The 14,969-nt window shown below is 48.8% G+C and overlaps 1 long non-coding RNA gene across 1 annotated transcript; it reads left to right on the top strand.

Annotated features, from left to right (window-relative positions):
- Nucleotides 1–4,154: 4,154 nt before the first annotated feature.
- Nucleotides 4,155–14,386, top strand: LOC120370622. Its single transcript, XR_005583847.1, has 2 exons — nt 4,155–4,395; nt 13,995–14,386. It is a non-coding gene; the product is annotated as an uncharacterized LOC120370622 (long non-coding RNA).
- The last annotated feature ends 583 nt before the right edge of the window (nt 14,387–14,969 follow it).

The following is a 14,969-nucleotide window of genomic DNA, read 5'->3' as shown; positions in this document are numbered from 1 at the left end:
TAGCAGCAGCAGGAACTCGGATTTCTTTTTTCTTAATTTAAAAAACCCCCAAATGTATCTATCCCATGTGCCCGGGCCCTTTTAAATCACTGGGCCCTGGGACAATTGACCCCTTTGCACCTACCCCCCATCAGGGGCGTGGGGGTTGGGAGGCTGAACACAGGCATGACTGATTCCATCCAGTAGAAGGCAGTGGTAGGCACTTCATTCGAATAATTTATTTCTGATGCTTTCAGTTCATCTATAAATCGTGTTTTCTCAAGTCTTCTGAATCTTCTCATTATACCAGATATGAAGAAAAAGTTTATGGCACTTCCCTTCCAGTTCTTCGCCTCCAAACTTGTAGACTTCAGCTGGTATGCCACCTGGCCCTGCTGCCTTGATGTTCTTGGTTTGCATAATGGCTCATGTTCCTGCTTCAAGGGTTGGGGGATCAGCAAGAGATTCTCTTTCATGTCGTTGAGGTATGGATTCGATAGTGGCATCAGAGACTGTTGACTGATGGTTCAGGAGTAACTCAAAAGGCTCCTTCTATCTGACTTCGATGGCTTTGCTGTCCTTAAAATATGTTGAACCGTCTTGGGCTCAGAGTGGTGTGGGTCCATGGGAGTATGGGCCATAAATGGCCTTTATTGCCTGAAAGAAACTCCTCATGTCATGTTTAGCAGCGTAAAGCTCAATCTCCTTGGCCTTTTCTGGCCAGGATTCTCACTCAATATTGAGAAGACTAAAGTGCTCTATCAACCTGCTTCAGGCCTTGAACATGACCCAGCACAAATCACCATTGAGGGTTAGACTTTGGAGACAGTTGAGCACTTTTGTACCTCAGTAGCCAACTTTCTCAAAGTGCAAAAATCGACAGAGAGATCCAGCACAGGAACCAGTGCGCAAGTGCTTCCTTTGGGAAACTGCTCCAAAGCATTTTCACGGACCGTGACCTATGGTAGGACACCAAGATCCAGGTCTATAAGACAATTGTTGTTCCTACACTCCTCCGTGGATGCAAAACCTGGGTGACCTATTGACAGCTCCTCAAGAGTCTGGAGCGGTATCACCAACGATGCCTCTAAAAGCTCCTTCGTGTCAAGTGGCAAGATAGTTGCATTAACACCAGCATCCTCACTGAAGCCAATGTCACCAGCATTGAAGCAATGATCCTCATGCACCAACTTCATTGGGCTGGACTTTGTGTGCGGATGCCAGACTCTTGCCTCCCAAAACAAGTCCTCTACTCTCAGCTCACCCAGGGTCAAAGATCCCATGGTGGCCAGAGACACACTGAAAGTGTATCTCAAGAAAACTGATGTGGACATCACAACCTGGGAAGAGCAAGACACCAACCAACACCAATGGTGCCATATCCTCCATCAGGCAGTGGCCTGCTTGGAGGAGAAGCGCCTTGTCCTCGAAGCTGCAGTGGCAGAGAGGAGGAAGGAAAAAGAAATAACTTTCTCCCAAAAATGTCTAACTACTGCGGGCGGATTTGCGGTTCCAGGATCAGACTCTTGAGTCATTTCAGGACCCATATGTAAATCCGTGGTAGAGATCATCCTCAAAATCGAAGGATCACCAATCTATCAAATTGTGTTAGCCCTTTCCTGTCCCATTTCAGTTATTACCCATCCTACTCTGTTACAATTGGGTTATGTCCTGGGACAGCATGATTGGTGCTTAGGTACTGGACACTGTCTAGAATAAGACTTTATAATGATACCAGTCAGCTCTGTGTTCTTGGGGAGCCAGGGCACAGTATCTAGCCTGTCTGACTCATGAAAGACCCACACGCACACAGCAGTCTCTGCTTGAACCAAAACTGATCAGAGAAAAGGCTTGCAGAGAGCAGTGAAGGGCATTGGGAGACACACCTAGACCCCTCCTGACAAGAGTGACAAGATTAAGACATCTCCATTGGCATACAGAATGGAGAACAGAAGCAACTCCCCTAGCCTCATCTGCATGAAATATGGTGATGTCTCCCTGTCCCATTAGCATGCAGAATGGAGAACAGAGAACTTTGCTGAACTATGGGACCCGAAAAGCAGGGGATCACGGCATCATGGGGGATCTCTGCTCCAGATGTTAATGAACCTACGCTTGCACACACCCAGCTCAGCAGTTATCAGACCAATTCTAATAATGAATCCTTGATTGATATCCAAATTACTGAAGCAGCCTAATTGCATTGTGAGCTCCCTGGTAAAGAAACACCACCCATAGCCAAGAGTGATCAGCTCCTATTGTCTAGCCTAAAGAAAACCATTGAGTCATCAGTTTACCCATAAATAAATCTAGTGTTCTCCCTTGAACCATTGTATTTTCTCTACAAAAACCCCTACCTATGCCCAAGTAAGTGCTCTGATGCTTGGTTCAAACTATGCATCAGTTCCACTGGGACTCCATCTTCTCCTGACTGATCGTGCTGGGAGCTCTGCCTGTCTCCAGCACTCAAGACCCTGAGCTACCACCTTCACCTGGGAACCCTGACCAGTTCAAGCCTCATGGAGTGGGTGAGATCCCCCTCTTTCTCTCCCTCGCTCTGTGTTTTTCTTTTCTCAGGTATTACATTATTAAAGGTTAACTGTTATGTTTGTTTAGCCTCTCCTTGTGTAGTTATCACTATTATTCAATAAATAACTTTTATGGTTAAGATGGTTGCCTCTCTCTCTCTCTCTCTGAACTTTACCCTTTTGTATTTTTAGCTTCCCATTTACTCTGCAGCAACGTTTTTTACTTAAGCTAAAGATCCTTGTAGCATCCAAAAATACTGTGGGGTTTGCTCATCAAGTGGTTTACTACCAGTACAACTGTGATGTTGAAAGTAGGGATAGGGAGGTGCTGAACCTGTGACATACGAGGGTGGCAGCTTGAAAGTGTTGCTTGACCCAGTCCGCTGAGTCCAGGAGCATATAAGGGTGGCAGCCTGGAAGTGCTCTTCGACCCAGCCTGCTCAGGCTTATTCTAGTCTGGTGCGGTACCTTTGGCACATAAGGATGGCTGCTTGAAAGTGCTGCTTGGCCCAGCCCACTGAGTCCAGGGACATATAAGGGGTCAGCTGGAAAGTGCTGATTGACCTGGTTCGCTCAGACTTGCTCTGTTAGAGAGAGAGAGAGAGAGAGAGAGTGTGTGTGTGTGTTCATCCGGTTCTGGGGCTAGAGGAACCCAGCCCTAGGGAACCTAGGTCCTGCAGGATAGCTCCATTGGGAGGGGACTTGCATAAGGAAGAAGTAGATCTCCATATGAAACACACGTGACACAAGCAGTACATTGATTACAGAACCCCCTCCTCCCCCAGAAGAGTAACCCTAATAAATTAGCATACTCCAAAGTAACAGGCAAATCTGGTAACAATGATACCGGTATATCGTTGCACCTTTGCCCAGGGGTAGTAGATGGTAGGGCCTTGCAAATCAGCATCTTGTTTCAGTGATCTCAGATCTGGATATATTTTTAGTGCAACTTGGTTTGCATACATCAGTCCTGGAACTGATGTGGTCGTGCTCAGCATGCAAGCAATCCTTTGAGTCTGAATACTAATGCCTGGTTCCCAGGGAGCAACTCTTCCCCAAGAATCGACTCTAGAGGAAGATTAAGGTAGAGAGCAAACTCCTTTGCTGTTTGCAACAGCTCCACCAAAGAATGGCATCAGCAAACCAGCACCACTGCAGCATCTTTCCAAAACTAAAAATCTGTCTCACAAACTAAGAGGGAAAAAAACCTTGTAGGACTGTCACAGCACCACCTGGAGACCTCTGCCATAAAACAAAGCAGAGAGAGAATGCTTTGCCCTCTGTAACAGCTGTCAACTGAAGAGTTCAAAGTTGTTTACAATTGATCCCCCCTCCTTTTCTACACACGATGGGGTGTGCTATTAATTCCATTGTACAGAGGGGGAAACTGAGTCACAGAGCAATGACATGACTTGCATTAGATCATGGAGCTAGTGCGTGTAAGAGTTAGGAACAGAATTCACATCTCCTGACTCCTAGTCCTGTGCTTGAACCACTCGACCATGCTTCCTGTTTAGCCAGGAGTTACCACAGGCTACAGCATATGGAATCGAGTACAGAGCTTTCTGATTGCTGCATCACAGCTTAACCAATGACAGTTGAGCATGACTGTGACATCACATGAAGCGGCCCAGCCTGACAGCCTCTTCTGTTGTAGGCTCTGAACTGAACAAGAGTCTTTCTTTTTCAGTGGGTGTGGGGTTTTTTGTTTTACTTTTGTTGGTAATAAAAAGAATAATTAATGGCTTCCAGTTGGGCACCAGGCAGTCTGCGCGATCTGCACCAGGCTAACGATCCAGCCAGCATGCATTAATCATTAGGAATTCCTTGAGAGTGGGAGAAAAGTTGGTATCCCAAAGGCGCCAATTATGTCTGTTTAATATTTATGGTATGTATATTTAACACAAATTGGCGTTATCTCAATGTCTGATTCCTCCTCTTTTCCCCTAACCAACTTCTTAGCTCTCTGGGCCTTTAATCGCTGGAGACTTTGAGTGGGTTATGTGTAAAAAGTTGTCATAAAACCTGGGACTTGTGCATGCATGTTTTAATTTTGGAAATGATTTGGCTAAGCTCCAGAAATGGAAGTCCTCCACCGACCAGGTACATTGTGGCCAGCAGCATGGCAAGCATCCCGCTGCACCTCCCCCTAAATGGCCCTTTGTCCAAATGTGCAAAAATATCATAGAAATGTAACAGCCCAGACATGAAATCAGCTCCCATACCTTTATGAGCTGCTGGAGCTAATGAAATGACATGGGACCATGGTACTTGTACGTCCCCTCTTGCCAGAGGGTCTGAGCACTGCTCTTTCTTTAATGGAGTCATCCTCACAATACCCTAGGAGGTAGGACAGGCTTATAATACCCATTTCACAGGCACGGAGCTGAGCCCCCGAGAGACTGACGCATATTCACAAAGATATTAAGTGTCTAAGTCCAACATGAAGGCTCCAGTGCACCTCTGACATTCTCCAAACCGGTACTCAGCTGCCACCTCCTCCTGGAGGGGCCTAAGTTTCTGTCAGTGAGTTTGCAAAGCTGCCTGGATCTGGATGCTGCCCCACAGTCAACAAGCTGCTCAGAGCCCTCGCTCAAGCTGGAGCCCTGGTGGAGGCCATGTTCCCCCACCTATCTCACCAGAGGGCCTGATCCTGAGGCATTCTACAGGATTGGGTCCCATACAAAAGACAGCTTGTGGGCAGGCGGGTCCAGGATGAGCCCCCGTCATACGCCTAGGCCGTGCAGTGCCGAAGACTGCAATGCCTCAGGACCTTTGCACGCTGAGCCCCGAGTGACTTGTCCATCACACAAGACAGCTGTGGCAGAGAAGGGACTGGAACCCACTCTCCCGAGCCCTAGACACATGCGCTAGCCACTGGCCAATTCTTCCTCATGACACAATAGTTTCACTTGCCCCTTAAGAACAGTGAATTGCTTGGTGTAAGTAGACTTTGGAATATAACTATGTCCTCTCAAGCAGCTGGTACTGGCCACGCTCAGAGACAGGATTCTGGACCAGAGGCACCAGTCTCCCTGCCTGTTTAAATCCTGTTCTTTCTGCTGGGACTGCCAATTAACGTTGAGCCCGAGAGCATGTGGAAGCTGGACTGAGATCACAAGCGCTCTTCACGTGGGCCACCAAAGAGCCGTGACTTTTAGCCACCCCCAAAGGATTTCATTTAAGAAAAATTCAATATGTTTTAAAGTCACAGCCACAAAAGTTTTGCAGTAACTTGCACAGGAGTGTCCGTTAGCCAGCTGGCAAAGCGTCCTCTGGCTCCTGCTAGGTAGCTTGCCCAGTGATTACGGTGCAAATGTCGTGCTGTTCAATTCCTGACCCTGCATTCTCTTCCGTCACCCCTCACCTCCATTCTGGACTGACCCTTTTGCAGGAGGAGCGTCCATCACATCTCTGCTTTCTCAGACAACAGTCACAGCACTACATGGTTGGATACAATGTAGCAACCTGTGCCCCCTCACACACACACAGACAGCAGGACTTGAAGCTGGGACCTTGCACGCCACAACCAGAGGCCCCTCCCATTGGAGAACATCTTTACATGGCTGCCTGGCAGCTCAGTCAACTGCTAGAAGGAGCAATGACCGCACCTGTTAATTCTCTGGGAACGACATTACTTGTTGTGACAGACAGGCTCGTGTGGGTCTCCCTCAGGCACGTGCTTTGCACTCACCATGTACTGTAGCCTGCTGTATTGGCAATCAGACTGTGCAATGGCACATCTGCCTCGGGACTGTTATGTGGATACTGCTGGTGGGGGCAACAGAGCGGCTAGAACCTTCCCGTGGCTACGTGCCCGGTCTAACCGGCTCCCCACACCCACAATACATCTGTAAGGCCCTCAGCGAGAGGTGGAAAGAGTAAATGTTCAGGACACTGCTTAGGGACCGGCCCAGGCACTTACTAATTATTTCTATTACCATTGCACTTAGAAGCCCTAGTTGAGATCAGGGCCTCCCGTGCCAGGTGCTGTACAGACCATAGTAAGAGAGAGCCCCTGACAAAGGCAGCGTTCTCATCCCCATTTCACAGCTGGGGAACTGAAAGCCGGAGGGATTAAGTGACTTGCCAAAGGTCACACAGGAGAGAGTCTACGACAGAGTCAGAAATTGAACCCAGATCCCTTGCTCCTAGCCTAGTGCCTTAACCACATGACCATCCTTCTCTCTAAAGCAGTGGTCTCCAACCTTTTAACGTCCAAGATCACTCTTTGAATTTAAGGGTAACCCAGGATCTACCCCACCCCTTCTCCGAGGCCCCACCCCACTCACTCCTTCCCCCCCCCCCCGTCATTCGCTCTCCCCCACCCTCACTCACTTTCACTGGGCTGGAGTAAGGAGTTGGGGTTCGGGCTCTGGGCTGGAGCCGAGGGGTTCACAGTGTGGGAGAGGGCTCTGGGCTGAGCCTGGGGTGGGGGATGCAAGCTCTGGGAGGGAGTTTGGGTGCAGGAGGGGGCTCTGGGCTGGGGCAGAATGTTGGGGTGCAGGAGGGGGTGGGGATGCTGGCTCTGGGAGGGGGATCAGGGCTGGGGGTTGGGGTGCCGGAAGGAGTATGGGGTGCTGGCTCCAGAAGGGGGCTCTGGGCTGGGGCAGAATGTTGGGGTGCCTGAGAGCGTGGGGGTGCTGGCTCTGGGAGGGGGATCAGGGCTGGGGTTGGGGTGCCGGAAGGAGTGTGGGGTGCTGGCTCCTGGAGGGGGCTCTGGGCTGGGGCAGACTGTTGGGGTGCAGGAGGGGGTGGGGGTTCTGGCTCTGGGAGGGGGATCAGGGCTGGGGGTTGGGGTGCCGGAAGGAGTATGGGGTGCTGGCTCCAGGAGGGGGCTCTGGGCTGGGGCAGAATGTTGGGGTGCATGAAGGGGTGGGGGTGCTGGCTCTGGGAGGGAGATCAGGGCTGGGGGTTGGGGTGCCGGAGGGAGTGTGGGGTGCTGGCTCCTGAAGGGGGCTCTGGGCTGGGGCAGAATGTTGGGGTGCATGATGGGGTGGGGATGCTGGCTCTGGGAGGGGGATCAGGGCTGGGGGTTGGGGTGCGGCTTCCCACCGGGCAGCACTTACCTCCAGTGGCTCCCAGTGGTGGTGTAGCATGGCTGCCGCTAAGGCAGGCTCCCTGCCTGCCCTGGCCCCACGCTGCTCCCAGAAGGGGCCAATGTGCCACTGCGGCCCCAGGGGGTGGTGGTGACACGTGGCTCCAATGGGTGCTGCGGGGGCAGTGCTTGCAGACAGGAGCAGCGCGCAGAGGGGGACCCCTGCCCCCACCCCCGGGGCTGCACTGGCTGCTTCCAGGATCAGTGTTGGGGTGGGGCAGGCAAGGAGCCTGTCTTTGCGGCAGCCCTGCTGTGCCGCCGGAGATCGTGATCTACTGGTTGGTGATCACTGCTCTAAAGCAAAGCTCAGAAATACACATGAATGGAAACATTGCGTAGGCCATAGTCTCTTTTCCTGTCTTTGTTTTTGACCCTCCCTGCTTCCCATTAACATGGTCTCCCTTTGTGCATAAGGCAAGTATATGGTTCATCCAAGAGGAGGAGCAAAGGAGAGGTGAGAGGAGCCCAAAAGAATAGTCCTGGGGAAGGGGCTTGTCTCTTGGTTGATGGACAGGAGAGAGATCGGGCCATTCTGTTTTGGCAGAGGGTGTGGGGGAAAAAGGTGCAGGTAGTTATGGATGAGATCTCCCTAGGAATCCAACATGTTTCATGGGGCATCTTCAGCACTTTGGGAACTTTGTGAGTTTTACAATGGAAGGCTCCCTGGAGCTGAAAATTCTATTAACCAAGCCTGTCCCAGAGACGGCTTTAGGACGATCCAAAAATGAAAGACCAGTTATTGATAATATCATTCGTTCTCTCCCACTTAGGGGAGGAAGTGCAGAGACACGCATCTGAGATCCTACCCAGGAGTCCTTTGTGGCCATGGCTTTTGGAACAAGAGGGAAGCTCAGGTTCTGGGCAAATTCCACTCTGAGTAACAACCTTCTGTCTCACTCAGGCCCCCAGGCAGCATCAGCGGCAGGCACAGTGTGCGCCTGTTGCACTTTGCTGTTAAGCAGCTGCCAAACTTCACACAGGACTCAGGTTCCACAAGCACCTGAATGAAGCCAAAATAAGCAGTAGGGGGAATAAACCCGAGCGAAGCCAAATATCTTGGTATCAGCATTTCTTTGTTTTTTAGGAGCTTTTGAACAGCTCAGGGAGGTATTTATGGGGCCATATTAGTGCACGATCTGGTTTTCCCACAGTAATTCATGTCGTAGGAAATGAAGTGCCATCAGAAGAGATTTGCCTTCTGAGCTCCGTAGATGGCTCCCTCGGGCAGTAAGAAAGTGAAATATGAAAATGTCAACTGCAAATGCTTGTATGCAAGCGTTAGCCCCCATGTAGATCTGTGCTTCAGAGGTGGCTGCCTTTCAGTGGGCGGTGAAGTGAGCATTATGTGTTGTCAAACTATTTCATTTAATTGATTAAAGTGCTTATTGACAAGCAGCATGATTGAGTAGAGAGGATGCTGTGGATTCAGAAAACCTAGACTCTGTCTGACTCTGCCACTGGCCTGCTGAGTGACCTTGAGCAACTCACTTCACCTATCTGTGCCTCAGTTTCTCCATCTTCAAAATGGACACCCGCCTCCTTTGTTGTATGCAGTGTAGTTGTAGCCATGGTGGTCCCAGTATATTAGAGAGACAAGGCGGGCAAGGTAATATCTTTCTTTCACCAACAGCAGTTGGTCCAATAAAATAAGCTTTCAAACCACACAGAGCTCTTCTTCAGGTCTGGAAAAGGTACCCTGAGCCACACAGCTAATTCAAGGTGGAACTGATTGTGTAGCGTAAGTACTTAACATATATTCTAAGGGTATGTCTACACTGCACACCTTACAGTGGCGCAGCTGTGCCACTGCAGCCGCACCATTGTAAGGTGCACTGTATGGCCGCCCTTTATCGACATTGAGAGAGCTCGCTTGCCAACAAAACCAAACCACCTCCAACGAGGGGTGGTAGCTTTGTCGTCAGGAGCGCTGCTCCCGCCAACAAAGTGCTGTCACATCTGTGCTTTTCATCACTAAATCTTTTGTCGTTCAGGAGAGTGTGTTTTCACACCCCAGAACGACAAAAGTTTTAGCAACAAAAGTGCCAGTGTAGACAAAGCCTAGGGGGCCAGTCAAGGTAGAGTGGCCCATTAACATCTCTGGAGTCATAGGACAAAAAGAGGGAGTTAGTGGGTCACAGATTGTTGTAATAAGACATAAATCTAGTGTCTGTTCTGTTCAGTTCATGATTTTTAGTGTCTAGCAGAGTTATGAGTTTAAGGTCCCAGGCTTGACTTTTGAAAGTGTTGGGCAGCATTCCTTTGAGGTTGAGGACTGATAGGTCAGATATAGAGTGATCACTTTGTGAAAAGTGTTTCCCACAGGTGATGGAGCATTTTTGCCTTTTATAGTTTTCCTGTGTGAGTTCATTCGAGAGCACAGTGATTGTCTGGTTTCACCCACAGAGTTATTGGGGCATTTAGTGCTCTGGATGAGGTATACCACATATTGTGAGGTGTGTTGTGGGGGGTGTTAATCATTGTAGCAATGGAGATATGTCAGCAAGTTTTGCATCTGTTGTTCTGGCAGGGTCTGGTGCCACTTTGAGCTGGCGTGTCCTGGTCTGTGAGGAGCTTGCTTCTGATTATGAGCTTGCAGAGGTTGTGGGGGTTGTTTGAAGGCCAGAAGAGGGGGGTTCAGGAAAGATTTCTTTCAGAATGGGGTCCCCATCGAGTATGGGTTGTAGTTTGATGAGATCCTGTATGGGTTCCGCTGTGGGATGGTAGGCGACAACTAGGGTGTGTGGTTGGAGGGGGTTTTATTTCTGTATGGAAGCAGGTTCTCTCAGGATATTTGGGTGCCTTGTTCCATGATGTGATCTACTTCACTGGTGGAGTGTCCTTGTTTGGTGAAGGCCATTTTAAGTGTATGAAAGTGTGTATCCCGGGCTTTCTCCTCAGAGCTGTGGTACCTTATTCTGTGGTATCTGAGTGCCTGGCTGGTGTGTTTGGGGTAGTTATGGTGATCTGTGGGTTTCTTCAATATTGTTGTCAGTAGGGTTCCATTGTTGAAGCTGATTGTGGTGTCTAGGAAATTGATACTAGTGTGGGAGTGTTTCGTAGAGAGTTTGATGCACAGGTGGTGGTGGTTGAAGTTGTGATGGAAATCTCTGAGGGAGTTTAAGCTGTCTGTCCAGAGGATGAAAATATCATCAATTGTATCTCAAGTATATCATTGGTTTTGTGGTGCATTGGTCCAGAAATTCTTCTTCAAGGTGGCCCATAATGAGGTTGGCATATTGGGGAGCCATCCTAGTACCCATGGCTGTTCCCATGGTTTGGACACAGTGTTTGTTATTGAATGTAAGATTGCTATGGGGGAGGATGAAATGGAGGAGTTTGGGGTGGATATTTGTCTGGCATGTTAATGGGCCACTCTATCTTGAATGGTCCCTTAGCACATATTCTAGCTACATCAGATAAACGATCTGTTCCACCTTGCATTTAGCTGTGACGCTTGGAGTACCTTTCCCAGACCTGAAGAAGAGCTCTGTGTAAGCTCAAAAGCTTGTGTCTCTCACCAACAGCAGTTAGTCCAATAAAAAATATTCTCTCTCCCACCTTGTCTCTCTAACTTGGCTCCTTTGTGAAGAATTCTGAGATCTCCATAATAGCTAGTTATTATCATATTTGGAGTCATTTTAAAAATGGCTGTAGCAAGCTCCAAGTGCTTATATGGTTATTTAAAATATAGAAAACTTAGCTTCTGCATCCAGACAAATACGGTGTTCGTTACAATCAGTCTCAACTCCCAAAATGTAAAGCCCCCAGAATAATAACTAATCTACACTACTTGCTCCAAGGTAATTTCACCAGTGCAGCTCTAGGGTATAGGTTGGTATTGTCTGCTCAACTGACTGTGCGGAAAGGACTGCTTAGTGCCAGGTGTACGTAGAATCCTAGGACTGGAAGGGACCTCGAGAGGTCATCTAGCCCAGCCCCCTGCACTCATGGCAGGGCTAAGTATTATCTAGACCATCCATGACAAGTGTTTGTCCAACCTGCTCTTAAAAAATCTCCAGTAATGGAGATTCCACCACTTCCTTAGAGATTAACTGATCTTTCCATAAGATCAACCCTCCAGCACGAGCATCCCTATCTCCCTTTCCTCAAGCCTTTTTACTACTGCCCAGATCCTCAGCTGATGGAAACAGACATCACTCCATTGACTTCAGTGGAGCTACACCAGTTTGTACCGTCTGGGTCTCTGGATCTATCTGTCCAGGCCCAGCTCCTTCAGGGTCAGATTATCAAGTGGTGTAAAATGCCATAGCTCCATTGAAGTCAAAGATCTGGCCCTCAGGCTTCAGGACAGAAGCAAGTTTTCTCTGAGCACATCACTCCCCGTGAGTAGGACTTCAGGATCCACTCATATAGTGTGGATTGAATCTCCCAACTTTTAGAGACACAGTATGCACTCCAGGCAAAGAACAAGGCCTTTCTCTGGGTCACTGGGTCAGCATGTCCCATGCCTGCCATTGCTGTTACGTTGCCTTTCCTCCTCTGATCTCATCCTATGTCTGGCTCTAGCGCTGTTTATTATACTCACTCACCCACCCACCATTGTTCTTCCCCACCTCCTGCTTCCCACTTTGCAGGGTGCCTGTGCAATCTCTCTTGTGCCTTCGGGCATCTCTTGACAGCCCCAGCTAGGACAGTCATTGAGTTGGCAGCACAAGCACATCCAGCTCTCACCGAGCAAATGTCAATCATCCCCCAATCTTGCTGGGGAACGGCCATTTCAAGTTCCCCGACCCTTTCGGCCTGAGGAAACCCTGGGGAGCGCAACATGGGTGGATCAGAGCCCTCGACAGCTTTCAAAGACGGCAAAGATTAAAAAAAAACACTGCCAGGAAAAAAAATCTGCAAATGTGCTGAGCTAGCTTATGACAACCTGAACAGCAGGAGAACACTCCTGCCTGCCAATTAACAAGGAACCAGGGCTAATTTGCCACCTGTGCTGCACTTCTGAGTCTGTCAGGGGAAGAAAAAAGAAACAGCAAGCCTTTATCTCGCCTTGCCGCTCCACAGGCTGGGCTGGGCCATGTGCTTTATGGGGAAATGGAAATAAAACCTTCTCTAGACTTAAACTTCCTGCTTTCCTCTCTCACATGGGAGCAAAGCCAATATCTCCCTGAAAACGGACCGGTTCTCAGACCTGGACTTGGTGTCTCCCTTTCCATCAGAACCACAGATCTCCTCCTCAGCTGGGGGATGGGGGGGTTCCTGCAAAACAGAGAAGGGGGATCTCAAGCGAGGGGTCAAGTTGTATACAAGTGGCATTCCTCCGGTGAACCCCAGAGTCCTCTGCACTTGATCTCATGCTGCTGCATAGGTGGTACAGCAGGAATTGGGACAATGATCAGTCTAGTCTTATGGCCATCCTTACCCTAGTAGCTGAGTACTTCACAACACCCATGTGAGGTAAGGCAGTGCTATTAGCCCCATTGTACAGGTGGGAAACTGAGGCTCAGCTCACACAGGCAGTCAGTGGTAGAGCAGATTGAGCCCAATATCTGCCGGAGGCCTAAGCTAGTGCACTAGCTGCTCCATCCTTCCCCTCTCTGATTGACAATGTCTCCTTGGTATTTGAGGAGGACTGGTTACAAATAGCGATGGGCCCAAGCAGCAAAATTCAGATCCAATTCCAAATCCAAAGTTCATCACATTAAAGGAGGGTGGAGGACATGACTTATGTGGAGAGGCTGAGGGAACTGGGATTGTTTAGTCTGCAGAAGAGAAGAGTGAGGGCGGATTTGATAGCTACCTTCAACTACCTGAAAGGGGGTTCCAAAGAGGATGGAGCTCTGCTGCTCTCAGTGGTGGCAGATGACAGAACAAGGAGCAATGGTCTCAAGTTGCAGTGGGGGAGGTCTAGGTTGGATATTAGGAAAAACTATTTCACTAGGAGGGTGGTTACCTAGGGAGGTGGTGGACTCTCCATCCTTAGAGGTTTTAAGGTCTGGTTTGATAAAGCCTGGTTCGACCCAGCCTGCTGAATCCAAGGGCCTATGAGGGTGGCAGATTGGAAATGCTGCTCAACCCAGCCTGCAGAGTCCAGAGACATATAAGGGGTCAGCTTGGGAGTGCTGATTCACCTGGTCCTCTCAGACACGCTCTGTTAATGTGTGTGTGTGTTCGTCTGATTCTGGGGCTGGAAGAACCCAGCCCTGGGGAACCTAGCTCCTGCAGGATAGCTCCAATGGGAGGGAACTTGCAGAAGGGAGAAGTAGAGCGCCGTATGAGAACACACATGACACAAGCAGTACATTGATAGAATTACAGAACCCCCCCACCCCAAAGAGTAACCCTAATAAATGAGCGTACCCCAAAGTAACGGGCAAATCTGGTAACAGGTCTCTTCTAACCCATATCATTTTCTTCTACGTTAGGTCCAGCATTCTGGTTTGGACCAAATTTAGTTACGAGGAGGAGCAAATCCCATCAAGATATCACCAGAATCAGGGAATGAGCCATCAGTGTGTGTCCAGAACCTGGCATTGCAATAGTCCATGAAAATGATAAATAGAAGCATCTTTGGAAACCTAGTTATGAAAAAACAGGCCTGTGCCAGAAGGAAGAGATCAGAACACATTTCAGAAACCTCCTTGCTATTTATTGAATGTTCTCAGAAATAACATTCAAACACAGAGAAACCTGTCAAACTGGAGAATGTCTTTGTTATAGGAGAAACCTGATGGTTAGGGGCTAATGCTCTGCATATGGAGAGGTTTAAATAGAGCTGAACAAAATGTTAATTGTAAAAGCCCAACGCCAAGCAAAACTTGTCCTGATTTCAGTATTGTCATGAACTTGAAATATGAATGATGACGTCTAAGACCTCGATAAGGTTCCCCAACATTTCAGACAAATACAGGCCCGATTACAAGAGGACCTAGGCCAATTTGGGGGTCTTGCATTAAAATTGCATGAAATTTATGGTTTTGCTTAGTAGTGAGACTTCCTAGATTTATATCACTGTCCCTCTAAGGTCCTCAAAGCACTTATGAACATTAACACATTAAGCCTTATAACCTCCCCTGTTTTACAAAGAGGGAAACCAAGGCACAACATCAACACTACACAGGGATGCTGTGGCAGAGCCAAGAATGAAACTCCGATTAGAGACGGTCGCTTTCAGTCCTGTTTCTTACCCACAGGCCCCTCCTTGCTGCTGTCATTACAGCATGAAACCTAGCAGTTTTGGCCAAATTTTGCTTTGTGATTTTGTGTGTGTTCCAGCTAGGGTGACCAGACAGCAAATGTGAAAAATCGGGACGGGTGTGTGTGTGTGTGGGGGGGGGTAATAGGAGTCTATATAAGAAAAAGACCCAAAAATTGGGACTGTCCCTATAAAATTGGGACAT

Source organism: Mauremys reevesii, linkage group 8 (genome assembly GCF_016161935.1).
Source record: "Mauremys reevesii isolate NIE-2019 linkage group 8, ASM1616193v1, whole genome shotgun sequence".
Taxonomy (NCBI): domain Eukaryota; kingdom Metazoa; phylum Chordata; order Testudines; family Geoemydidae; genus Mauremys; species Mauremys reevesii.
This window is presented reverse-complemented; position numbering and strand designations above follow the sequence as displayed.